General features: G+C 45.4%; 1 protein-coding gene across 8 annotated transcripts in view; it reads right to left on the minus strand.

Moving 5' to 3' along the window:
- Positions 1-26,896, minus strand: part of DAB2IP (DAB2 interacting protein) — a 1,964,804-nt gene that overhangs the window by 464,093 nt on the left and 1,473,815 nt on the right. Inside the window, exon 1 of one of the 8 annotated variants that reach the window (XM_069609512.1) lies at positions 856-877. The exons of the other annotated variants lie outside the window; for them this stretch is intronic. The gene's annotated coding sequence lies outside the window, so the exon portion shown is untranslated. Of the gene's footprint in view, positions 1-855; positions 878-26,896 lie in introns of those variants that run through there. 8 annotated transcript variants of the gene reach the window in all.

The raw sequence follows: 26,896 nt of genomic DNA on the forward strand, positions 1-26,896 counted from the left end.
TTACCGCCGGACTCGTAATGAGGCCCACTGTAGCAGTAAAGAGTTTGAAACCATGAGCGATCAATACTCATTCAGATCAGCCGAAGGGCTTGAATGTGAGGATAACATGGCTCTCTCACGGTCCTTGCGCTGTCTTGTTACTTGTCTCCAGGGAACTTCAAAAGAGGAGGGGGGCTCGGTCTCAGTGTGAGCATGCATAGGACCCAATAAACAGACACCCTTAGGTAATTAAATATATATATATATATATATATATATATTGTTCCAATAATGATGGGTAATTGCAATATTTTTACATTTTTTACATTCCGTGAGCTCTTTGGGGCAAGGACTGCGCCTAACTAAAAATGTAATCAAATAAATAACAGAAATAAACTCTGAGCTCCTCAACGTTGGCTTGAAACCTCCCCTTTCTGGTTCTGGACACATCATGGAGGCAGCTGCGCATTCATAAGGGCGGAAATTCCAATACAGAACATCCAGAGAAATGCAAACCTTTCTGACATCATGCAACACTCAGGCTTTTTTTTTACCCAGGCAGCACTTCATATCTCCCTTTCAAGCATTATTGCCAAGTAGTAATGTCCCAATGAGGCTCAGAACGTAAGGTTCCCGACACAACTCTAGCATTTCAGCCCCCGCTGTTCCCTGAATGGGGGAAGGCGTAGAGAACTCCCCATCCACTCTTCACACCTAGGGAGAAGTACGAGATACCACCTTGATATACGCCAAGTATTCTAAACCCATGGATACTTTGGTTCTATAGCAGTCTTAGGTGGGCCCGACTGTGCTCAAACGGCGAGGATGGTCGTATGAGTGAAATTCACCTGAATGCACTCCTATTGTAACGCTCACCTGATTCCCACGGAGGCGCAGGTCTGGCTTCGAGTGCTGATGCTTCTTCAATGGTGAAGCGCAGGACTCTGAAGATGGACAGGAAGGGCCCTCTACTCTGGCTTCTCCGGCTCGCAGGAATATTCCCCTGTGCGTGAAAAGGGAGTATTACCTACTGACCGAGTTATGATCAAGCCTCCCACTCTCTTCCAACCCTCCACGATACCCTTCCACGATTCCCCGTGAAGTCTCACCTTAGGGTCTGGAAGGATGAGCTCTCCATCCTGCTTCTGATGCAGGGGCGCGTTGAAACCCAGTTACTTCACTGGATTGACGATTGATGGGAGTTCAGGTAAGCTTGACTATTCAGGTAAGGCTCTGTAAAAGTTCTGTTGCAAGTTCAAGAGTCCAAGCTTAATAATAATGTTCATTGTCTTTTTGCAGCAAGCGCTAATGTTTATGTCTTTTTTCCCTTTAGGGGCCGGGGTTCGGAATGCCGGAGATATGGCACCGACCCGAAGTGAAACGTGCAGTTCCAGTTCCAGTAAATGGCAGGTTAGTTCTGGATGAGCGCTCGGGAACTGACTTTGCATACGCTCATTCAATGTCTTTGTCTTTTTTCCCCATAGGGGCCGGGGTCCGGAAAATGCCTGGAAGCGGCAAGACCCGAAATGAAATGAGGTAAGTCTTATTCCCTTCCTTCTCTCACCTCTTATTCTTGTCTTTTTCTCTAGGCTCTGGGAAGTGGCTGTGTATCCGGATGATCGCTGCTGAAGATGGAGGAACCCAGGAAAGGTGAGTGAAATGGAGCGCTGCAGCGATCGTAACGAAATGCTTTTAAAAATAATGTCTTCCCTTTCAGGATCGTCGGTGATGTCTCTGTGGTGCAGATTTAGCTGGTAAGGTCTCTTGTCTCCCTTTGCAGGTGACCCAGGATGCTGACAGGCGTGGCTGAAGTCCAGATACAGGAGCTGACACGGTGAGCGTCCAGCTGCGAGGAGCAGAACAACGCGAAGCGTGAGTTGCTGATCGGGTGTGGTTTAAATAGCTTTGGAAGAAGTCCCAAGTGTGTATCCTTCCTCCGATCAGGTATGTATCCTTCCCCGACCACACCCGGGTGGAAAGTAGTCCCACAGGTAAAGTAGTTCCATTCAGGCCTCAAGAGGGCCTGGATGTAGCAGCATGGTCTGCATCAGGTAAGTGCACATGAAAACACTTGAACACATGTCTAGCTTTATGAGCCTGGCGCCTAAGGCGCCAGGACAGAGGTCCAACATGAGCCTGGCGCCTAAGGCGCCAGGACTGCGTCCAAAGGGCCCCAGCTTGGGCCCGCTGGCACTCCCCTGGGGGAAATGATGCCTGCCTCTGGGGTCGCTGGGTCGGACCTGGCTCCTTGGAGGTAGGCATCATGACACCTATTTCTCATTCATATGTGGCTGGGAGGATCGCTCAGGGGCAATGCATTTGTCTTGGAAGGAAGACAACGCAGAGCAAGATAGGTTTGAATCCTGATCCCATGCTTAGAGACTGGTCTCCGGCATTAAGCACATAATAAAAGATTAATTAATATGATAGTCTATCCTCCTTTTCTATGGCAGGCACTGATGCACCCGTTCACTACCTGGGCAGTTGGGGAGATGTGTCCCTCTCTGGTCTCCCAATTTTTGGCCCTCTGAGCTTGGTCCTTTGGCTACCCCCAGCTTGGTTGTCAAGGATTTGGGGTGAAGATTTCGGCCTCGCTCTCTAGGGAGGCACAGGTGAGGGCAGTTTGTCAGGCTGTACATTTCAAATTTCGGACTCTATGCCAGGCTTTGCCATGCTTGCCTTTCCACCTTCACCCTTTGGTAGTCTCAGCCCGAACGTCTGGCTCATTGAACTACTGCAACACCCTTTACCTGGCTCAACCGGCATATCTTCTTCAACTGCAAATTCTGCAGAACGCAGCGGCCAGTGTAGCCCTGGTGGGCTCCCGTTTCGCCTCGGCTTCCCTTCATTGGCTCCCTGTGGCCATGCGGGTAAACGTCAAGGCCATATGCATTGTCCATCAGCCTTTTTACAAGTCTGGTCCTGAGTACTCGCAGGCTAAATTCTCCCTTTATGCCCCTACACGCTGCCTTCGCTCTTTGGCGGCCTGCGTACATCTATCCCCCACTTCAACCGATCCTGCGTTGGTGGCCGTTCCTTCTCTGTTGCTGCTGCACGGCTCTGGAACACTGTCATTCCGGGAGAGGCGGGATTATCTGTCTTTCCATCATGCTCTTAAATCTTTTTTCTTTTTTTTTTCTTCCCTCTCTAGCTGGTTCCCATAGCGCCAAGATGCCCTAGTAAGTGTACGCGGAGCTTAAAAAATGCCTTAACTTAACATAACATAAAAAGGTGGTAAAAAGGGTAAGCATAAACTTTGTTCAACATCCTAGAGATGCAGGGGGGCAGGCAGAAGCAGAGTGGCTCTACAACACCTCCTATTAAGGTCAGGATGTGAGTGCTGTGCTAGCCTGCAGGACCCCAGTAATGAAAGGGCACGAGGCATTCAATAAAATGAGCCAGAGGGGAGATCAACACACGCTTTTTCATATAAAGGGTGGCTCGGTGTGTGACATCACCTATCAGAATGACATCCAGAATTGAATTTGACTGAAATTAAGTCCAGAAGCTCAGCACTGGACTTGAAAACCAATCCAATTTCTATCAGAGTGCCAGTGTTTGTTTAAAGTAAGCGAGGCTGATGGAGGCGAAAGAAAAAGCAATTCAGCGCAAGCGTGGGCCTAGCCGGCGGCAATCGCATTCAGTCACCGCAAGCTAAGCTGCTCTAATTAAACTGGACTTATTATCAGCGGCTATTAAAGTCGAATCTGAAGTCTGAAGGTCCCTTTAGCGGGAGCTCAGCTGTCGCTTCTGTCGGACGGGTGACTGACACCCAGAGGCGTTGCTAGGGGGGGGGGGCGGCTAAGGGGACTATAGCCCCTGGTCTTTTGGTTGTAGCCCCCGATAGAATCTCAGGAGCTAAAACCAGAAGGCTATCCAGCCCCCAGTCCCGACAGTTCCGACACCAGAAAAGCCCCGGGTCTTTTCCAGACCTAGCAACACCCCTGCTGACACCGCTGCCATGGCTTGTGATGAAAAGCGCAACTTCGTGGGGCAGTCAACTGGGGGCGCACAGACGGAACATGGCAGCTCTGTTGTATCCGTCAACACCATTCTGCCCCGAACTAGGACATGCAGTCTGTTCAAAGAGATGTGATGCAGCCAGAAGGGCCTGGCGGGGATTGCACGGGGAATTACAGTATTCCTGCTCCGTTATCCTTTTCCAATCTAAACTGGAGATATTTAGGGTGAGATGTATTAATGGTTTTTGGCAAGTTTGCTAATTGAAAAGTGCATGTGTCCAATAAAATAGATTATTTCAAAAACGCAGTTGTCACAAAGGTGGTGGCGGGTGTGGGGTTGTAGGCAATAGGATTAACCTAGCCCTGCTTTTGCACATGGACCCCCCCCCCTTCACGAATTAAAGACAAAGCCCTGTTTGAAGGATCACTCTACAGCATTAGCAGCCTATAGCAATCATGGACGCCTTGGAGGACGCACACGGTCGACCACCGCCATTTTAAGAAGTGCCAATATTCCAGTTTCAGGTCTGTTCTTATGCTTTGCATTCGCATCAGTGATGGACGGGTCAATATAAGAAACTCTGAGATTACCCAGTAGACCTCTGCAACCTGAGTCTCTTGTGTGACATTTCCAAATGTTCTCATCGGAAAAGGGTTAGGGTTGCTGAAAATGTGTAAGATGGAGCCACTTTGAAAAGTATTTCCAGGGCCTCTTTTGGTTCCTAGTCCACCCCTGATCCACAAAGTAGGGCAAACACTTCCGGATCATGGAGTCCATCTCCTAAGGAGAGCTGATTCACAATGCCAAGTATTCTGTTCCCTATGGAAGCTTTATGCCTCAAACAGGTCTCTGTAAAAGGCGTTCATTGGTCTAGAGCCACTCTGGTCTGCTAAAGCCATCTCAAAGGTAGAGTCTCGTGCACAGTGCTATAACCAGAGGAATTCTCCATTCTTTTCACATCGATGCACACCACTGCTTACCAGATAAGAGCTTCGATGAGCAGTGAGGGAAAAACCAGTAATTTGCCCAAAACCACTGTGACAAATCAGGAGTATTCATCCCTTCTCCCCAAAGGGGAGCCAGCCCATTTAAGGCTATAGAGGTGAGCCCGCCCCGCAAGAACCTCCACAGGGGTCTGGGCAAGTGGGACCTCACTGTGAGTGACTCCCCGTTAGGGGACAAGGAGTCCCATTACCAAATGGAATTCACTATGAAGTACACTTTATCTGCACCATGGGACTTCCTTCCATCCAAAACAATGTGTCCTATTTCTGTTTGGCTGTAGATAGTGCAAACCAACACATTATCTGAAAATAAAGGAGCTATCATGTTAAGAAGAAAGGAGTATGAAAACAGGACGATGAGGCTCAAACGGAGGAGAAAGAATGGTATGCGGAGGAAGCCGGCTGACATCACAATGGCCAGGAGAAGCAGAGCCGAGTGTGGCCACGGACCATGCCATACTCCAGGAAGCAGAGAAGGCAAGTCAGAGATGCCAGAGGACCAGCATAGCAGACAGCAAGAGAACCATTCTCAGGACAGAAGCAGAAGAACCATCTGAAGAGGTGGTGTGAACAAAGAGGTGCCATGGTGGGCCTGAGGCCATCCCAACTATGGCGAGGCCTGGGTGCTAGGAAACGAGGAAAACTCTTCCACCAGCCACTGCTTGGGAAACATGGCGAGTTGCAGAGATGCCGAGACCCGAACAACCGAGACACGAAAGCGAAGAGAGGAAATTCACAGAGCCGAGGCCGGCAAAGTCACCCATGGCTGACGCAGGTACAGGGCTGTGCTGGAGGAGCGGGTGGGCCACTGGGAGAGCGAATAAATAAGCAAAGAGACTATGAATGAGCAGAATAACGAATGAACAGACACTGATATTTGAGGAGATATTCAGAAGCCTAAAGCAAGCAAAGGATTATGAATCATTAAGTGAGTGGAAACAACTACGGTGGGGGAAAAGAGAGAAAACCCCAAGAAGTGATTTCAAGAGAGACAATCGCTAAAGAGTGGGCAGACCCCTTTAAGAAAAGCTGTGAAACCTATTGGGAGTTGGGAGTACACAGTGAAGTACACCAAGAAAGAAGGAACTTCATAAAGCCATCTGACAGATGGGGAATTTTCAAAACAAATAAGTTAGAGGAACAACTCAAAACGAAAGAAAGGTGTTTAAGAGACTATGCTCAAAAGAACAAAATTAACGGTTAATTGATCAGGAAATCAAGGCCCACCAACTGTTGGGAAGAGCTGCAGCAGCTCATGAAAGAGACAGTGCATTAAGAGAGGAGATCATCCCAAGGAGTGGCTTTTGAGATACAAGAGACACTTACAAACCCTGGAAGAAGCCGCAAGACAAAAAGGCACAGGGGAGGCCACCAGAAAAGAGACTATTTCAGGCCCAGTTTAGTTAGTATTAATAGTGGTAGGGTCAGGTAGCTTTAGGTTCGCACTGAGGACTTATTTGACTTCCTGACGAAAGACAAGCACCTTCGGTTAATTTAGTTAGGTAGGCAATTTCCCTATAGTGATAGGCCAAGATGGGCCTTTTCTATTATCTAAAATAAAAGCACTTACACATGTCCATGTTATAATATGATAGGCTATTTATAACGCGCTTAATACCCAGAGGTTTCTAAGCGCAGACCTGAGGATCGAACCTGCTGCGTGTCGTCTTGCTTCCATGGCGAGCACGTTGCCCCTGAGTTATCCTCCCGAGATGTTGTGTCTGACTCCTTCGGAGCCACCACTCCACGCTATACACCAACGAGGAACTGGCTCTAATACTCACAGCCCCTAAATTCTAGTCCAGTGTGCAAGAGTACCACAACTGTAGCATCCTTAAAGTCTCCAGAGGTTTTATTTAAACTAGTCCAGACAGGATCATCAGGCTAGTACTCCAGATATACTCACACTATCATAACTGTGCTAATAGTTTTCCATGTAGGCACTTTACAAACACCAAGAAAGTAAAGCCCATTTATCAAACTTGGGAACACAAACACTGCATGTATCTGACCTTTGAACAGATTTGTCTGGCAAATGAGCAGTTACATAAAACTGGCCTTTAATAAGAAGAGGTTCCGTTGGTCAGAAATACACAAAGCAACATAGAAGACAGACTCAATTAACACGCGTCTCTTAAATTAACTAGATACGAGACATTGATTTATCGGCACGCAACTATAGACTGTTTTGAAAGTTCTACACAAAGGGCACAGGAGCTGATGCAAAACATAGGTTAAAAGCAGTGGGCGGGAGCGGTCGGGAGTGGTGCTCCTCTACTTCTTTTAATTAAGTTTTACTGTTCCTATACTTTTATTTAAAAGGAAACCGTTCTGGAACGGTTTCGTTTTAAAATAAAAAAAGTGTAGGAATAAGTTGAAACTTGCACTTTCAGTGCACTGCACTGGACGTTCCCTTAAACAGCAGGCACATGTGTTTTGGGGTTTGTATTGTGCATGGGAGGGGGCATGGCAATGGCGTTTGTGGGGAGCGGTGCAGAAAAGTAGGGAACCTAGTTCCACTACTTCTTTTCGCACACTTTGACCAATGGTTAAAAGGACTGCTTAGGGCACATCAATGCGAAAGGACAAGTGATTATGTGCAAAGAGATGAAGGGAGTGTCAATCACCCATTAATGTTATGAGACTGCCAATTTGATAACGAGTACTAGCCATAGAATGTACAGATGTTGGTATTTAAAATAGATACAATAAACACTGTAATGCACAAAGGGATCTCAGACACAAAGTATGGAGTGCGTAAGAAAAGAAGACCAGGTCCATGCATAGATGCAGAGCTTTATAGAAGAGGCGAAGAAAGGTGGAAGGACTTCAACAAGGGAAGATCTGGAAATTGGATCTCCAGCAGACCGGGATTTGGAGGAAAGAAAGCGCACCTGGAACCAGACTGGGATTTAGAGAAAAAGTTCATTTGGAAGTGGAGCAAGATTTTTTATTGAGTTCTTTGACTAATTTGAATGCTGGTAGAGAACGTAAACTCTACAGTTGGAGGATCGTCCAATGAGAGAAGGACGACGAGGCCAAGAGATCAATAGAATGACGAGGCAAAGAGACCAACGCAACGGGATGAGAATGAATGAAGATGGGATAGAACTGATACAAGCAGGGTGACGCTCTAGCAGCTATTAATATCTGCAACGACAGAGGAGATTCAAACATTTAAGCCAAGATTTTCAATCCAGTGGAGATGGATGCAAAAGGGGAGACGGAGGAGAAGGGACGGGTTTGACAAGAGCGGATCAGAGACCAAAATGGAAGCCATGGAGAAGAGGATGGATTCCGGCAGCAGTTGAGAAAACAAAGAAATCCAAAGAGGGTCCTAGTGGCCCTAATGGAACCCCATCAAACTGGTGAACCAATCAGTTGGGGTTCTTGGAGAATGGGAAGAAAAGAGAGATGGTGTGAGAGAGGGTAAGGGATAGACATAGCCATGCATTGTCTGGGCTCATAGCACCTCCAGAATTACGGGATTTCTGCACAAAGTAGGGAGTAGAAATTGGGATTGGAACGTGCTGTATGTAAACAGAGTTTCTGAGTGTAATGTGATTGTACTACAGATGCATCTCAAAAACAGGAACCTGAAGGGATTCTGGCAAGAAAAACATGAAATATAGGTAGTACATATAGTTAGGCTATGACCACACATGGGCGATGGACGAGTTAACAAAACACCCCAATTAGAGTTCGAACTGCAAGCAATGTGTGGCAAGCAACACATTTCTACAAAAGGCTAGCATTGAAGTAAAAGGTGCCTTTCTTGGCCAGTTCTTCTTGAGCTTTGACTATGACTTGGCATCTATAGAGAAGGAAACACTTATTTTCTCTTCGATGGTTATAAGAGGGACTGCCTAGAATACGGGAGCTAATAAACACACTGTGCACGAATAAGCAGAGGCTACCTACTAGGTATATTTATAAAAAAAGGGAAGGAACCTCATCTGCCAACACAACAACATGTACAGTGAAGAGGAACACTTGAGTTCTCATTCTTGATTACAAAGCTACTGTCTGGGGCAGGAGTCTGCAACCTTTGGCTCCCCAAAACTACAACTCCCATCAGCTCTATTGTCAGTGCGGAGGGATCATGGGAGTCGGAGTCCAAAACATTTGGAGAGCAATAGGTTCCTAACCGCTGTTCTACGAGATGGCAGGAGGTATGGTATGCTTCCATGGTCAAAGGACAGAAAATGTTAATATAGGATCTGATCCACAGATAGTAGGGATTTGGGGATCAAACTCTCTCTGGTCTATGCAAGTAAAAACCAAATCAATTACTGTGTGTTTGTTGCAAGGTATGCAGGATGTACCTGCTTCATACATGTTATATGTCTTATTAGTAACGCCTCAAATTCTGAAAAAGGACCATGCTGCCCAAAGAGATGCCCACCTAACAATAGTAATATGAAGAGCTGAACTCTTCAGGGGTGTATATTTTAAGTTGAAAGCTACTAGCCAGGCACAAAAAGCCACTTGCCCTCTCAGTTCTACACAAACAAGCACAGCATACCATTTCCCCCTCACCAAGGGTCAATTACCACTAGCCAGAGGCGAGTTCAAATTCTGAGGTCTAGCAATACCTCAAGAGACTATCTAAAGAAATGCATAATGTATGCAGTCCGTTTACTGGCCCGGGGCTCTTGAGCCAGCATATTGAGGGTACCCCGATGCTGCCCAAGAGGGTGAGCTCAAAAGCTGGGAGTCCTCAAACTTCTCTGTAGCTTTGGGATGTGCTCCTTCACACCGGACACATGTTATTGCCCAGTCTTGATTGGCACGAAGCTGGCGGACACTTTGCGTTTCGAAACTCATCTTATGCTTGTAATCCTCTTATGCAGAATAGTTTCCTCCTATTCCCCTCACACAATCGTGGCTAATTGCTTATCCCGGACCTGCCAAAAAAATAAAAAACTAAAAATTTTGTTGGCCGTAGTAGAGTTTATAAAAAATTCTGAACGACCCGACACCTACAGAGTCATGTTAAACGTGTATCTCAGTGGTCGAAGTGTACGAAAAGAAGTAGTGGAACTATGCTCCCTGCTAACATGCCCCCACTCTCCACAAAACTCATGACCACACCGCCTCCCACACACAATACAAACCCCCAAACACATACACCTACTGTTTAAGGGAACGTTCAGTGTAGTGCACTGAAAGTGCAGGTTTTAACTTCTTCCTACACTGTTCTTTTAAAATGAAACCGTTCCTGAACGGTTTCTTTTTAAAATAAATGTATAGGAGCAGTACAACTTAATTTTAAAAAGTAGAGGAGCACCGCTCCCGCTCACTTCGACCACTGGTGTAGCTAGATATGTGTGTGTGTTGGGGGGGGGCAACTTACGGGAGGGGGCGTTAGAAAAATATATTTAAAATGAAACTTTAGTTCTTTAATGTCTTGGTAAATATATATTTTACATGTGTTCACATTTAAACGCACACATATGTACGCAATAAATACAATACACCCATGCCCTCTGAACCCATGACCTCGCAACTGTCCAAATGTTCTAAATGTTATCATCTGTAACTATGTCTTACCCATCCTGAGTGAATGTAACTGGTAAACGCGCTGTGATGCCCACAGGTATGTGTGCGCTCTACAAATGTCTAAATAAATAAATAAATAAAAATCACAATATTTTTAAGAACAGCATCACTCATCACTTTCATTGTTGAAATCAATGTGTGGTTGATGAGCTTCACAGCCATTTGCTTTCTACTGGTCTGGATCCAGCGTGAATGGCATTTGTGGACGGTGCCCCAAATCTCAAAGAAAGAAAGTTTCTTTGTTTAGATTTAACGAGACCTTCATCATCCAGGACCAGAGAGGAGCTAGAATTATGTGTGGCACAACACACATCAAATATGGATTATTAGAACCAGTGAAGGGATTGCGGTGCCTCTTATTTATGCAATCTGAAATGTCAGACTTCTTCCATATGTGTCACAGCTGTTATTTCAAACCTACAAGTCAGCCACCATCCCAAAAGAACATGTTGTTCTTCTCAGAACTGGGAGCCTTTAATAAAAGTTTCTGCAATTAAAGCCGGAAGCTTTTTCAGGGCTGCCCGCATCCCCGCGCGCTCGGAGAAGCGAGCGCGCGAGTCAGAGCTGCATTAAAGATGCTCTTTTTGCACCTTGTGGCATCATTACCGCTGCCTCGTTTGCCGTTATGGCACTTAAGAACTAACGTTAAACCATTAGAAGAATTGTTTTTAGGCCATCGGAACTGTAAACACACTTTCCACAGTAGCGGAGAGGCGCGTGTTGCCAGCACAGCCATCGCTAAGCAAGACATGGCCTCCTGGGTGGAGAACCTTTCAGTCCTGCAAAATCTCGGCCACTCCCGCGTGGCCCAACTTCACAGGGACCAATTTTAGGCTTAAAAATAAATACAGGCAGAATGTATTCTGTGTCTAGAGTCTGAGCAGCCACAGGTGGGCTCTCTGCAAATGTCTTGTGGTGCTATGTAGAGTCCGACTTGACATTTACGCGCAGACGCATGGAGGCGACATATAACTGAAATGTCAAATAACATATAGACACATGTATAGAAAGAGAGAGATGGCTGGCTAGCGGGAGCAGAAAGAGCTAGGCAAGTATGTGCAGAAACGTGAAGGGTATTTATGAAGTGGGTAGCTAGTTTGGAAACAGCGATGAGCTAGACAAAGGCCAACACAATACTCAAGGCCAAGGGATATTGGAAAGCTTGGTTTCATACAATACACTTTTTTTTACCGCGACACATCATTTGTAGTTCTAATTAAATTCGTTTCCCTATAAAAGGGATGCTTTCCTAAATGGCAGCGTGCAAAGGTTAAAAGAAATACCAAGGAAGACGGAAAAGGAGAGAATCAATGCTAAGAAAATTATGGAAAATGCATTTGAAATGATCTGCTTGCGCTTGAAGGTTGGATGCCGTGGAGAGGTGCGCAAAACCAACTTCTCAGCACTAGAATCAAACGTCAGGGACAGGATTTCCAGAAATGAGCGTTTAGAGGCTTATTTGAAGACAACCGCCCTGGTACACGTTTATTGAATCATCCAGCACTTAGAAGACTAAGAAAAGGCACTTTTCTACTTCTATTACCCTTCAGTGTTTATTTTTTAGGCAGGTGGTAGCCCCTTCTCCCCGCACTGTGATGAACATTTCCATACATGAAACATGACCGGAAGAGCAATATGACATGATCAGAAGAGCCAAATCCGGTGTATGTCAAATGCAGCGGACAGCGCACATGCATGCAAAATCCTCTATACAGGGTGTAGTTTTGTTTTCCTGCCTCAGTGAGTGCTTCATTGCTACTCTGTGGCACTATCTTTATTAAAAATATATTTAAGTAGGAAAGTCCATTTGAGCCAAGACACACATTCCACAACGCCACCTACTAGCCATCGCTGGCAGTTCACCTCCAGTTTTGACCCACAACAGCAAGGCATTGTGGGTATGCAAATTAGTTCGAATGCAAACCACCCACCATAACTTTAGTGGTGTTGTTATATATATATATACACACAGATTAGCCCAAGGGCTAGGTAGGCTACACATATAGTTAATAGGTTTAGCTCAGTTTCCTAAACATACTAAGGTATTGCCTAGTTATGTCAACAAAGAAACAAAAAATGCCCGGGCACTCATAGATAGTGCTTGGTAATGGAATTTCTTTATTTAAATAAGGCGCATCACAAGGGTTAAAAGATTGACATTAGTGACAAGCATGGTGGACCATAAAACGGAACTTCACTCACCCAACCAGGTTGAAAACGCAGCACATTCGGCTCTCTACTCGAGCTTCATCTGCCTTAGTACTCTTACAGTTGTTCTTTAGTTTGCCAGTTTTTAAAACCAAACTTTGCGTCACTTTTGGCCCCTCGTCCATAAACCTGATGGTGTTCACAGAGTAATGTATGCCGACAGTGCGGCCATTTTGTAGTCAATGAATTCCTTTAATTGTTTACTTACTGTGTGTTTAGTCTCTCAAATGAGACATTGTCATTCTTGTAATTTATGTTTTATCACAAATAAACAATGTGGGCATTGTGTGGCGCATAGTTTGTCTAATATCATTTGTAAGTAAGGTAAACATATTGCGCAAGTGCTGGATTTCTATGCATAAAATGCAGTGCCTGCTAGGTTAAATAGCTAAAGCTGTCACTGCCTGGACCTTCGTGGGAAAGTGGGGAGCACGCAGCAGTGTCCTCACAGTGCCTGCTTGTAAACTGCACAATTGCCGTAGCTGCGAGGCGAGAGGTCGATTACCCTCACGAAGTCTAGAGAAAGCATTTGAATGAAACAACAACATTCGGGGCGAGATCATATTAAAGGTCAGGAGAGAGCTAAAGTCAATCTCAATTATTGCCCCTAAGTAGGACTTTCTATATTTTTAACATTTGGCAAATGCACAATAATAGTAATTTTTTTTTACCCCATACCTCTTATTTATAACAAGAACCTTACCTAATAATAACGAAAGATAAGCGCCATCTTTATACAGGCCTTTATGCACCTCAAGGCTCGATTCCAGCCTCCAATGTGAAGGCTTCGTCCAGGATGTGTGCTCTTAATGCATGTGTGATGACTAATGAGGGGGTGCCTCAAGCAATATTAAGGTATGGGGATTTGAGCCTATGAAAGTCCTTGTGTGTGGGGGCAGGGAACAGTACGTCCAACAGACAGCAGTAAATAGATAGGCAGATGCTGTATCGTTTTAATAAGTGATATTGGGGTTCATAACAAGTATGCTGGTCTGGAAGCAACTGTGCCAGTAAGCTTACCGGCACTGTTGTATCCGGACCGGCTTATTACAGGTCTGCCTGCTGGAGGAGCCGTGCCTGACCGGTCTGACCCTGCAGGGTACAGCGGACGTGGTAGGCAGACCGTCACAGAAGCATTGGCACCGTTGGCAATGGTGCTGCTGCTTCCGTGGTCCCCACTCCCAGGGAATGGGGTCTTACAATTTACCAGCGCCTGACTTTCCAGGCCACCGCAGTTGTTATCTCCTGGTGGCACCGGGAAGTCAGGCACCGGTAAATATTAACAGGTCCAGTGGAAACCCGTAGGTATCACCGGCAAAGTTATCGCTAGACCCGTAATGAGCCCCATTGTGTCTGGAGGGTGGTGAATCTAGGAATTAAGGCTTGGCATTTAGGGATCCATGTGTTCACTGTGAACCTTTAATGTCGAAAACGGAAATTACAATTTTTTCCCCCGTGAACATTTCCACACAATTATATGTACGGAGAGACCCCTGCACGCCTCGCCCCGCCGTAATCTATGTTTTTTTATAACCTTAACTCCCTCCCAACCACATATAATTCCGGGGTAATGTGCACCTCGAAAATTCAGTATTTTTGTATTCACTGTTTTCAAGTTCGCAGTGATGACATGATACAGCGCTTAGAAGGCATCACGCATTAGCCCAACAATTTTGCATCCAGTGCATTACTTCTCTCACCTTTTATGTAAAGTGCATTTTCTCCCTTAATGCCAGTGAAGGAGTTGCTATTGGGGAGCACTCACAAGAGTTCCTAGAGCGACAATTCAGACTACATGTATTTTTTATTTATTTAATCACAGAGACATAGTATTTTACCCGCCTCTGAATAATGAAACACACTGTTGATTTACTTATGATCTCTGGTCAAAATATCATCGTGAAACATACGTTCACATGTGATTCACCTCTACATAAAATAATAATGTATCACTTTTATATAGAATGTAATGCCAGTTTCCTCCCATTTCTAAGCGGTATAGTATGAGATGCTAATCTTGCACGATTTAATGGTACTCAATTTATTGACCTCGGAAGTATGTAGGGTTCAGCACAGCAGGAGGGGTTTGGACCTGTGCCATGTATGCTCAACACAAACATCCCAACCGGTTTATCTGGCAAGTCTGGCGCTGTTACGCATGTTAGGACTGGATCTATCCTGTATAAAACCTCAAAATAAACAACTAAATATTAGTTTTATTTTTTCTAAGCTTTGGTGAAATGCAAGCACAGTACAAATATATGTAGTTGGTCTGTGCTCAGACAAAAGGGAAAATAGAAAATGTACAGACACCTCAAGTCTTGCCCGTGTACGTGACGTGCCACCATATCGACCGGCGGCCTGTGGGTGCCTAGGCCAGCAGCAATGGAAAGCATATCAAATTTGATTGTTGCCCGGGGTAGAACTAGGGTGATCAGATGTCCGGGTTTTGCCGGACCAGAACTGGTATTTATACCTTGGTCCCGGCATCCCGAAAGTTTTGGGAGTTTTAAAACCCCATGCTTGGATTGGAGGGATGGGTGACTAGGGTCCTGGTTTTTGCCGGGAACATATTAAGAAATCCTGATATTGGACTTGTGCTGCGCTTCCTGCATGCGTTATTGCTCCCACCCCCACCCCCCATTTTCTCCCCATTCCCCTCCCTGGCTGCTCTCCTCCAATGAGAGTTTTGTGCCTGTGCACACACACTCGTAATAGGCCACCGACATCGAAGTAAGACTACAGTTTTATCAGAGTCCTCTTTTGTGTTTGCTGTAGTCCTACTTCTGTGTCTATTGCCGTCCCGTTTTTTTTTATTTTTTATCTAGTCACCTTAGGTAGAACGCCAAGCTAGGCACTTTGGACAAGCTATTCCTTTTATGCCCCCACTCTGTGGCTGAGATACAGAATTTCGATCATAAGAACAGCTGGCGTGGCTCAGACCAAGGCAGTTTCTGGTGGTCATTGGAACCACATGGCGATGCGTGCAGGTGGAACCGACTCTCCCACTCCTTGGCCTCGTTTTCGAGAAGCACACGAGGAACAAGCCAGGGAAATGTTACAACGGCCGTGACTTCTTGAGAAAGAACAGGTTGGACGTGCTCCAACGCCGCTTCCCGGCTTTCTCTTCAGATCTGACAGAATAATGACCTAATTGTGTGCAGAGAAATGCATTTTCCCACAATGCTTTGCTTCCTTTCTGAAGGAAAAACAAACGGACATGACTCATGCTGGTGTAAACCATTAAAATTGTGGCCATATGCTGCTGGATTTCAGTAGAAAACCTTTGAAATAGCACTTTGACAACACCACAAATGGCAAAATAAAAATTCAACATTGATAGCTAAAGTTTGAAAAAGTATCCACTTAAAAAATGGAAACAGTATGACAGGTGGTCGCAGGAGGCTAATGGGTTTGGAAGATTCCTCCATAAATAAAAATAAAAAAGCTCGGCTACAAGCAAAGGCCACCACGTTGGCAGTGGGCAAGACAATGTTGCCCCTATTATAAGGTTTGAAAGAAATGCAGCACCCTGGATTGAACCCTGACGCCATCGCAGCCAGCTAGCGTTCAGGGAATGGGGCATTATCTGTGGGGATAAGCCCCGGAGGGACATGCCCATTTTCCTTGGCTACTGCAACATCCCAATCCATCATTTACCCCCCACGGCACGTTACAGTGGCGCGTCTGTGCCGCTCTCCCTTTTCTCCCTCCTCCCTGCCGGCATGCCACGCATGTCCATGGGCACGTTGGCCCTTCCGTTAATCATTTTTGCCCACCTCTAGTGCCATTTGGCCCCCGCTATGTATATGCTAATGGCGATTATGGCATTGTGTCTTGTATCAGCCCACCACATCTGGCTTCGCTCGGAACATTACCTCGGGATGGAGGGTCTTTATCAATTGGTGTAACCCATCTATCATGCGATTATCATGTTAGAACATAAGAATGCTGGCGGCTTCTTTGCAGACGTGGCAGAGGGCAATTATGGTTGCCACAGGACATCTACCCCATCATGTCGATTCCTCTAACGACAATAATGCCCCCAACATTGCTGGGTAGTAAGGTCAGTTTTCTTTCATTGAAGCCTGCACCACTCAGGCCATCACTCAGGCCACTGACCTTGGGATGAAGGCCATAACCCACTGTTAACTGGCCTCGGCATTTGTCATTACTGAGCCACTTTTATCTGATAGGGCAGGCATACCCTGTCAGTAATGGCCCGCCACCAAAATTCTGGGATGAGTGAAGCGAGGGTCCCTTAATGCAGGCAACAGTGTCATTACCAACTTGTTCAACTGGATCTGGGGGATTATAACGACATTAGTGTCCATGAAAGGCAAACGCAGGTGCTGATGCCCTTTTTAGAAAAAAACGATAAAAAAAAAAAAAAATCAACGTGTCTTCAGGAGCAGGATTACCTTAGCCCCTAGCTGTAGTCTGTTTTCAGTGTCGACTAAGCTTGCATGAGCAACATTAAAATGGATTCCAGGCAAGAGAAGCAGCTTTCCTGATTCCAAGTGAAGTTTATTTTCATATTTTTTTCACTTAATAAAAGGTCTTCAACCTTCGTGTTTTTCGTGGGTGCCGATGATTAAGGAGCTGCCAAGGCAAAGGGAGAATGGTGAATACCATGAGGTGAGCTACACAGCTCTGAGGCTGTTGTGAGGACAGGCTTGTACTAGTGAATACAGTCCTCGTTTGAAGCCGTCTGATTGGCTGCTTACCCCACCCAGAGTGGTAGTGTGAAGGTGAATGTGCTACAAGGAGGGACAGGGGTGTGTCTGATGGACACCAGAGGAAAATGCAATTATAATTATTCAAAATCAAACAGAACAAATATTTTGCTTATTCAAAGTTACAGTCATTTCAGTGTAAAGACTGCAAAATGAAGTTGTTTCCAACATGTATATTTTCAAGGATCAATTTTGTATTTCAAACTTTGAATTTAAAAAATATATACCCATAACCAAACGGAAGAAGCTGGTTATTCTTAATATTCTACACCATGGTCTGCTGTTTACAAAGAAAGAGTGATATAAGCATTTGTACCGGGTCTTTCTAGAATACCTTCATTTTCATGTCACAATAATCGGTCATTGCCTCGAGCCCTGCCGTATGAAATGGAAGAAAGACTCCTCAGGCTTCTGCTTCATTCTTAGAGGTGTAAGGAACCCATGGTGGCAACAGTAAATTTATTTATTTTTTATTTATTCACATTTGTATAGCGCACTAGCAGCCCATGGACATCGAGGCGCTGTTACAAGTAAGTGTTGGATTCTTAATTCAGCAGATATGCATGAGACCAGAGGTCTTATGGATACACAATTACAGGCATAGTTGCAGGTGAGGCATGATAATCATAATACAGTAACAGAATGCAGTCAGGTACATTTCATACAAAGAGCTTGGTTTTAACAGCTTTGCGGAAGGCTTGGTGGGATTCAATCATTCTGATGTGAGGTGGCAGTGCGTTCCAGTGGGTGGCGGCCCGAGTGGGGAAGCTGGCACCACCGGCGCGCACCTTGCGTGATTTGGGCGTGACAATCGTGTTGGAATAGCACATTCTTAATGGTCTGGTGGCAGAGTGCTTGGTGACAGACAAGTGATCACAGTTCAAGGTAGTTTATTAAACTGTATATGTGGGGTGGAAAAACGCCTAATCTAAACCTAAATCTAAGATCAGAGCAAGCTACAACCATCAAATAATAATAAGGCAGTCCTAGTGGCGTCTTGTCAAATAGAAGGGCCTATACTAAGAAAAACCTATTGCCAATCCTTACGCTAAATACAAACAAAGAGTGTGGGATAAGGTTCAGAAGAAAGAAAGTAGTGTTCACAAATAATAAGTCAGGATGCGGTAGTCAGGGTCTCCCTTCCCCACATTTTTATCACTAGACAAGGCGGGTCTCCTCAGCACAGCACATGTTCGAGCTTTCCCAGCATGAGCCAACAGTTCTGCTCTCAGCTATCAGAGCCTTCGCTGGTTAAGTCTTTCTACAAAAAGTCTCTTGCCTTCGAGGACCTGAAGGGTTTCAAAATTATAAGCAAATGTCCTTTCTGCTTGTACGTTGGGTGTTGCCTTTTCACCCTTACATCCCCCTCTTCTGGTCTCAGATTCACCAAGAAATTCTTTGCAATATCAGGTAATTAAGTCTCATGCTTCCGAAGAATCTGATGAATTCACAAAAAATAATAAACAAAAGTTACTTTCGGATTGCAGTTGATTTGTCACCCCTGGGTCCCCCTCTTCTGGGCATAGACCCCTCTCGAATATCTGCCTCCCTCCGTCAGGGTCACCCTGGCTTGTATTCAAAGGATTTCTCTGTTGCATTCACTTGTCAGTGGGTTGATGGCTTCTCACCCCTTCATCCCCCTCTTCTGGGCTCAGACTCTTCTTTAATGCTTGCCTTCCCTCCGTCGGGCTCACTACAGCCTTTTCAACACAATCCTATCTGTGAATCAGACATTTTAATGTCTTTTTAAACAGTTCACTGTGGACATCCATCTGCCACGTTCACTCTTGTCAACACACTATTTATCAGGACTTTTAGGCTTCACCCCCTTTTCATCAGAATCCCTGCATCTTTGTCAAGATACACTTCTGATGATACAGGATTCACTTCCCTTAGCTTCACAGTCATCTGCCGGTCAAAGACTTTCGACTGTAGAGAGAATTTTACTAGACCCCTGTATGACCACTTTGACCCCTTGCATTTCCCAAGGCCTTCTGGTAACGGTAGTTTCAACAATCAGGTAATCGCCCAGAATTTTCTGAGTGAGCACCCATGTGGTGCCTGACTCCTCTGTTACAGGTTTTCCCCTCTCTGGTGTCAACAGTACTCTTTCACAGTTCAATTAGCCGTTTGCTACTTTCGTTCAACACAGTTCGGTTTCTTATCGGCTCTCCCCTCGACTCACCGGCTGTGATGAACCACTTGGATTTTCTTCTCTCTGGAGCCAAGGTTGGACCACGGAGACAAGCTTCTCTCCCCTGCTTGGTTATCATTGGAGGAAGGCCCCGTGTACCGCTGGCTATTGTTTGCAGTCTTATGATTCCTTCTTCAGTGGTTTCACGGGCCTTACTCTAAAAGGGCAAGGTCACTTCTCTCCTTGTCACCCTCTGGGTATGCGCCATCTTTCTCCTCCTCTTGAACTGCTGTGCTGTGTTAGCTCTCTCGTTGTGCAGTCTGCCTTGCTCGTCTTGTGCTCCATCTTTTATCCCAGTGGGGAAAGGAAAGGGCCATCTGGTGTGTAAGGTTCTGGTCAACAGTCTGACCAGTCCATTGTCTTTTGTGGGGTAAGACATTGTTCGTGTCGGAAAGGGGAGTGGTTATTACATCTCATTGTGCTACGGGGTAGGATGGGGGAAAAGGTGCTATATGGGATTACAACCCTTGTACCAGGGAGTTTGATAAACTCAGAAGAGTGATATTGATAGGATTTGTGAGACAGATGGGAGTGACCAGGATTATTAGCTGAAATAAACAGGGGGGATTGTGGGAATGGTAGTGTTTTGTCAAAGTAGACTGGGTCTTTGGAAAAAGTAGAGGGATCTGGAGAAGAACAAATGGTTATGAAACTGGAGAAAAAAAGGAAGCCTGGGAGAGAGAGTTTCTGGTTGCAACAGGGTTTGGGATCCTAGAGCACATGGAGGTGTTATGGGATTTGGGTAGTAGAGGTTCAATGGGAGGAAGGGAGGCAGATGTAGTATTGCCTACAAAGGCTTCAGGGATCTTGTTGTCCTCACCTTCCTCCTCAGTATAATGCCTCGTCTTACGTGGGGCGTTTCCTGGAGCACAACCCCGTGTTTCCCCATCCAGGTGATCCTCTCTCGTTTATCTGCTCCTAGGGTTGGGGTCTGAGAGCGTCGGCCCATCCCAGGCCACCTGAATAAGGGATGCTCGGGGTCTGCCCGGGAGAATACCCTCCGGTTTCTCACAGAGAGCACCACTTTCCTATTGTGGGTGCATATTTCCTGCCAGTCAATGGATGCTCAAGTCCCAGAAGAGCATCAGGTCAGTATTGGGTGAGTTGGGTGACACATCTAACTGGAAAGTCAATCAATTGAGGGAATGCCTTTTCAAGGCCAAACAGAAATCGTTTTGTCCTCTTCTCTTGCTCATTCTCCCTGAGGCCTCTGACATTTACACGTGACAGATCAGTCCAAGAAATGACACCGCCCAGGCAGAGCTTCAGTTAAGTTTCTGGAAGAGAAAGCCATGCGATTCCTTCCCTAAACATTTGGACGCCAGCCAATTTATTTGGAACTTGAAACACTTCCATGACGAAACTGGTGGAAGCCAAGGACTACTGTGGCTTGAAGCATTGGAAGAGTAATATTAAACCCACGGGTCATGACTGGCTTCACAGCATGTCGATCTAGCCGGGAGAAGGGGTCATTTCAAATCAAAATAAGCAGCAGCACAATAAGTACAAAGGCATTTGGAATGTTTTTAATGTTTTATATGACTAGCTCTCTTATTACCCCCCTGTTTTTTTCTTCTTCGTTTTCTCCCTCTTTTTTTTCTTCATTTGTATAATGATGGGTTTGATGCCCTTATGTTATAATTGTGTTCTTATATACCTGCCTGATGTATGCAGTTCTCTGTTTGCACTATTGTAATATCATTAAAGAATATTTCACACAAAAAAATGACTACTGTGGGAAAAATAATGAAGTCATGGTTTGCTAAGAAGGAGTTCTCTAGTCTTCTGTCAAGTCTGTGCACCGGGACCAGAGGGAGGGACTTTGAGAAACCGTCAAGGAAAAGAAAAATGTTATCTGCCGGTTTAAGGATACTTCTAAGACTCTACAACAGGAAGTCATATTTTAAACACGCTGCAACCTTTAGAAATCCTTTACTGCTTGGCAGATCACATTCTTGGAAGTTTTTTGGATTTGTGCTGGTTTTTAAAACATCCTAAAAGGCATAGCTCAAGCACTGTGACCATTACCAAACATGTTTCCAGAAGGAAGCAGAGTCTGCCGCCTTACGTATATCAACATGATATGCACGTTTGCCTGAAACTATACTCCCAACGATCGGCCACCCTTTTGCGGGTGCAATTTTTAATACATTCAGCATTGACTTGAGTCAATACCTGCAACACCGTAATACGGTTTTGCACCAAACAAGAACCTGGCTAGATACCGTCAAACGGCAACCAAAGAACCGCGCCAGATGCTCCAACAAACAGATGGACTTACTAACCCAACTTCCCCTTTCTGCTCCTCCAACAAAACTGACACCACTATACCAGCTAATGGATTAGCCAAACTGCACATAAACAAACAGAGAATCAACACTATGTTTAGACTCAGCATCTCTAGATGCTGAAGCACACCTAGAGTGAAGCACCCGCATAGTCCATAAAATCAACAACACAACTGCACACCAAGATACCAGACTACCTACCTTACAGCTACGGCCACCCGTGACTCTGGATCCCTTATGGACACTATCTAACCAGTGCGCACAATCACAACCCACCCAACATCACACAACACACTAACACCAACACAAAACACCACCACACACCCGAGGCACTGAATCTTACCCATACGGTTACAATTCACGAGGCCTCTCGCACAAACTACCACATGCAAAAACAACACCCAGAGACGCCAGTTCCTCCTGAATCTGAACCTATCCTTTCACCCTATCCCCACTAACCATTCCACCCCCCTCTCTTGCAGAGGCACGTGAGTGCCTAGATACTGCCCCTGGGTGGTAGTGGTGCGGCGGTATAAATCAACATAACATCACCAACCATGTGTGTTTCCCAAATAGAAAGTATGAAACTGGGCCAATATGCTAATTACTGCCCTCTTACTGATGAGCAGTGAAAACAAGCATCTGTGATGCAACCTTTTCTGAGCAATTTGTCGCTCCTCATAATGCTGGCTAAGGTGTTGGACACCCTATTTTATTATCACCTTAAGTCTTTGCTATCACTATGCAGGTAAGAATACTCCCACAATGCCGGTCAAAACCACATGTCCGCATCTGTCCTTAAAATGATTCCGGAAAGCACAGAAACCACAAAGCCAACAGGTTTGGATGAGTCACATGGGACCCTGTTCATACATGCAGCATCATGTATGTTCTGATGTCCATCACCTTGAGTGATGTCACCGATGGGATGCGTAACATTTTGCGTGGAAGCCTTTGAACAGTTGTATATGGTCTAACCCACGGCCCATCACCATAAAGAACTGGCAGGACCATTGATCCACATTGACTACTGCTGATCTGAAAGCAAAATGATGACTCCACCAGCTGCAAGGCCACTCCACTCGAGAGGTGACATTATGGTGGGAAAGCAGAGGCCTAGCCTCTGCATTCCAAGCTTTCCTCTTTAAAAGCTGGACTGGTTTACTCTTTTACAACAACCTAACTTGGAAAAGTGACATCGCCCGATGAGTAGTAACTATTTAGTCCTACATTATTTCATATTGGGAATTTGGCATTCTATTAATGCAGAAGGCGCATTGCCACCCTGGTAACAGACTGTCTTGGTGTATGTGATTTTAGAAATCATTGATAGAATCCCACATTATATGCACCCTAAGGCCACATCCTTTTGGTAGCCTTAAGTTGGACGGTGTGGAAGTTACTTGCAATGATAAGTGGTTAGACCCCACAGTGGGTCTTCACCGTTGCACCATGAAAAGCCCCATGTGCTGCTTGCCACAAGTTCTGTGATCAGCGTCAACAGATGTCCTGGCAAGAGTCCCTCATGGAGGTGTTTTTAGCAGAATTGAAAGCAACTGTTTCCACATTCAACACCTGGATGAGAGGGGAAACCTCGGATGGGAGAGGTTAGAAAGTGATACGATGGTGGGATGGATCGCAGGTCATTCCACAGTACCGCGGCAAAGGTAATTACAATTTTACAAAGTCATTTCCAATTCACAAATCTCATTATGGCCATCACTGCTCACCAATGCAGAGGATGCATTGTCCCCTAACCAATGATACTGTCCCCTAACCAATGATACTGTCCCCTAACCAATGAAGAAAAGACGGGCAACACTAATGAGTATGGACTGGGTTGGCTACTTATTTTATTTTTATTTATTGAACATTTGTATGGCACCTGAACAGCAGAAGTGTTTCCAGGCGCTACAAAAGAGGGGCGGGGGGGGAGCAGAGTAGAGAACAATAATTACGGTCATACTAGACCTTGTGACAGAGGGAAGGGGCTGTTCAGAACATCAATCTTTACCAGCAACATTGTACTAAATTTGAGGACAACAGTAGCAGAGTATGTTTAGAAATAGTGTCCTGCAACCTATGGCTCACCAGATGTTTTGACGACATTTCCCATCAGTCCTTGCTAGCACAGTCAATGGTGAGGGATTGTAGGCATCGTAGTCCAAGACCACACGAGAGCCACAGGTTGCAGACCCACGTTTTCGAACAAGCAACGAGCAAGCAGACAAAAGACAAAGGTACTGCAACCTACACATGTCAATTTCACAAGTGACCTCACATATCTTCCTTGAGTGAGCAGTGCCAGGGATGGCTGTGCTCGCCTCGACAGCATCTGATTCGACCTGTCCCCTAAGCCATTCTTCATTCCTTCATCCATGTCATCATCATCATCATCATCATCATCATCATCATCAAGAACCTCATTATCATCATCCCCAGAGAAGGAGAAGCTTGACCCTGCCCACGAGGACAGTTCTTTCCGTTTTCTAGAAACATTTCATTTGACATTCCTAAAATACACTTACAAGTAGAGGTCAAAGAGTTGAGTACCTTCCTTTGAACTTGGAATGTTATGTTGAAGAGACAAAACACCCTGCACAGACATTTCCTGCTACTTCCGGTCCAATAAAAGCAGCCCATTGAAAGTACTTCATAATTGAGGGTCTTTTACAGATATTCAACTTCAGCGCAGTTTGATGTCATCCGCTCCTATAATCTTGGCCCCCATGATGTGAACACAGCCGGCCAACATCACCCCTCTAGTCATGCATGGGACCGAAACAGGCTACAGCGGACCGAAATAAACATGTTTAAGAACGCCCCCCCCCCTCGCCCCGCATTCCCAAGAGCTTAAGAATCTCAAAATAGTATCTGAAAAACAAATGGCATTCAAAAGGCTGCGTGGGAGTGAGGCTGGAAGAGGGAAAAACAAGGCAAAGCCTGGAAGTGCAACTTCGGTCAAAAGTGGAGACTCCCAGAGCAGAGAGGTTTACTCTATGGACTATTATGTCCATAGGCGCAAAGGGGCGCCTATGGACATTTAAGTCCATAGGCGCCCCTTTGCGAGAACAAACACGGCTAAATGACTTGTTCTTTGGGAAGGTACCCACTCGTGAGTCGGCAGCCACACTTAAGCTCACTGTACCTTTCACAGAAGGGAAATATCCATTTGCAATATCAGTCGTTGTCCCGCCCACATGGGCAGTCCAGCACCGAAATGCTATGGCAATTCTCTTCTGAGAAGAATTGCCTAGCATTTCGCTGTTGGACTGCCCCTAGGCAAGACAAAGACTGATATGCAGAGATATTTCTCCTTTGTGAAAGGGACAGTGAGCTAAAGAATTGATTGGTTGAGACTCTCCCACGGGCCATCCACCCAAGAACAGGTCAATGGGCTGTGTTCGTGCTGGTAGAGAGACTCCCAGAACCCCCTTTGATTTGCTTACTCCTGTAGGAGTAAAACTTTCAAGAAGAGATTGGGGGGGGGGCGGGTTTTTAGTGGTTTAACAACCAGGAAGATGTTATCTAAATACTATGGGCCGGATTCATGGAATAATTTGCACGGTGCAAAGTGCTTTTCAATGGTGCAAGGTGACTTTGCTCTGCCAACAAACGTGCAAAATATTCCATGAATCAGGCCCTATATCTCTATTTTTTATATGATGCATTGTGTGTCCATTGAAATATCATCCATTTTCTGGTAGGGACACTCCAATTTTGGCCTGATGTCCCCTAAAAGTTGAACTAACAGCATTGTGTTTCCAGCTGAAGTGCGCCTTTCTATATGGAGCATCCAAATGATTTCTATTTTGGCTCAGCCTTGAAGGAGACACAGGTGACGATCCTGTATACAGACACCCCCACAGCGGTGGGATTTACCCAAGTATACATTCTAATTCTCCAAGTAGGGGAGGTTCTTCTAGACCTAGAACCGTTCTCCTAAAATGCAATATTTTGCAAGCATGTGGGCTTCAAATCGCACCCCTGATGATTGCTGTGATCATTCCTAAACAAGAGAGACCTGGATCATGCTCTTATTGGATGGCATAGGCCCTACACGGGGCTCGAAACAAGGATTTGATGAGCACGAGCTAAAAGCAGCTGCTAGGCACAGGGGCTCCGGCTGGGGAACGAGGAGCTAGTACATGCATAGCAGTGCGCAGCGCGCAGTAGCTCGAACTTTCACATGCAATCCATACTAGAATCTTCATCAACCCAGTGTGCTAATGCTCCCTGGGGCACATTCCTGTGCATACAGAGATAATGGCAGGTTGGTATGCTTGCATGCTACCAGTAGACCTGGAGACTAGGAGCTGCTAGCGTCAAGCTAGCCATGCTCTTGTAGGATACAAGAAGGAGCTCAATAGCTCCTGGCAATTTCAAGCCCTGATGTACCTGAAGGAAAATGATAACTCACGTTTTGATTATCTGAAGCTGATTGGTTGAAGCAGTCAGTGCAACGATCTCTGGTTAGTTTACAGACAATCCAAACCCCCAGGACCTCCCCCCACAATAGCGTCATTGTTTTCCTGGTTAATCTATAACCGTGCAGACTAGGCATGCCATTTTCATACACGTGAGCCTACGTGGGATCTGCACAGGATTTCTTATTTAATCTGGTCGTTAATCTGGCATTTAGAAATGCAAATATGGTTGCAGATCTGGTTCGCACCTCATATGTTGTCGCTTAAAATAGTGCAGCGCAATTAGATAAAGCGTTGAGTCGTGTTGCGACCAAGTAGGACCATTACGATTAGAGTCTGTGGATTGAAAAACCATTATTTCACGACTATTATGCGCCTAAAAAAATAATTAAAAAAAAAAAAATAAAAAAAAATCACACTGCATTATTCACTCTGACCCCACCACTAACAAATATTTGAGGCAACTGGGACACGTGGACCTCGGCCAGTATCAGTAAACACTCCTCAAAGATGTTCATTTTTGGCTGTGAAAGAG

The sequence above is a fragment of the Ambystoma mexicanum genome, chromosome 8 (genome assembly GCF_040938575.1).
Source record: "Ambystoma mexicanum isolate Mex_15411 chromosome 8, UKY_AmexF1_1, whole genome shotgun sequence".
Classification (NCBI taxonomy): domain Eukaryota; kingdom Metazoa; phylum Chordata; class Amphibia; order Caudata; family Ambystomatidae; genus Ambystoma; species Ambystoma mexicanum.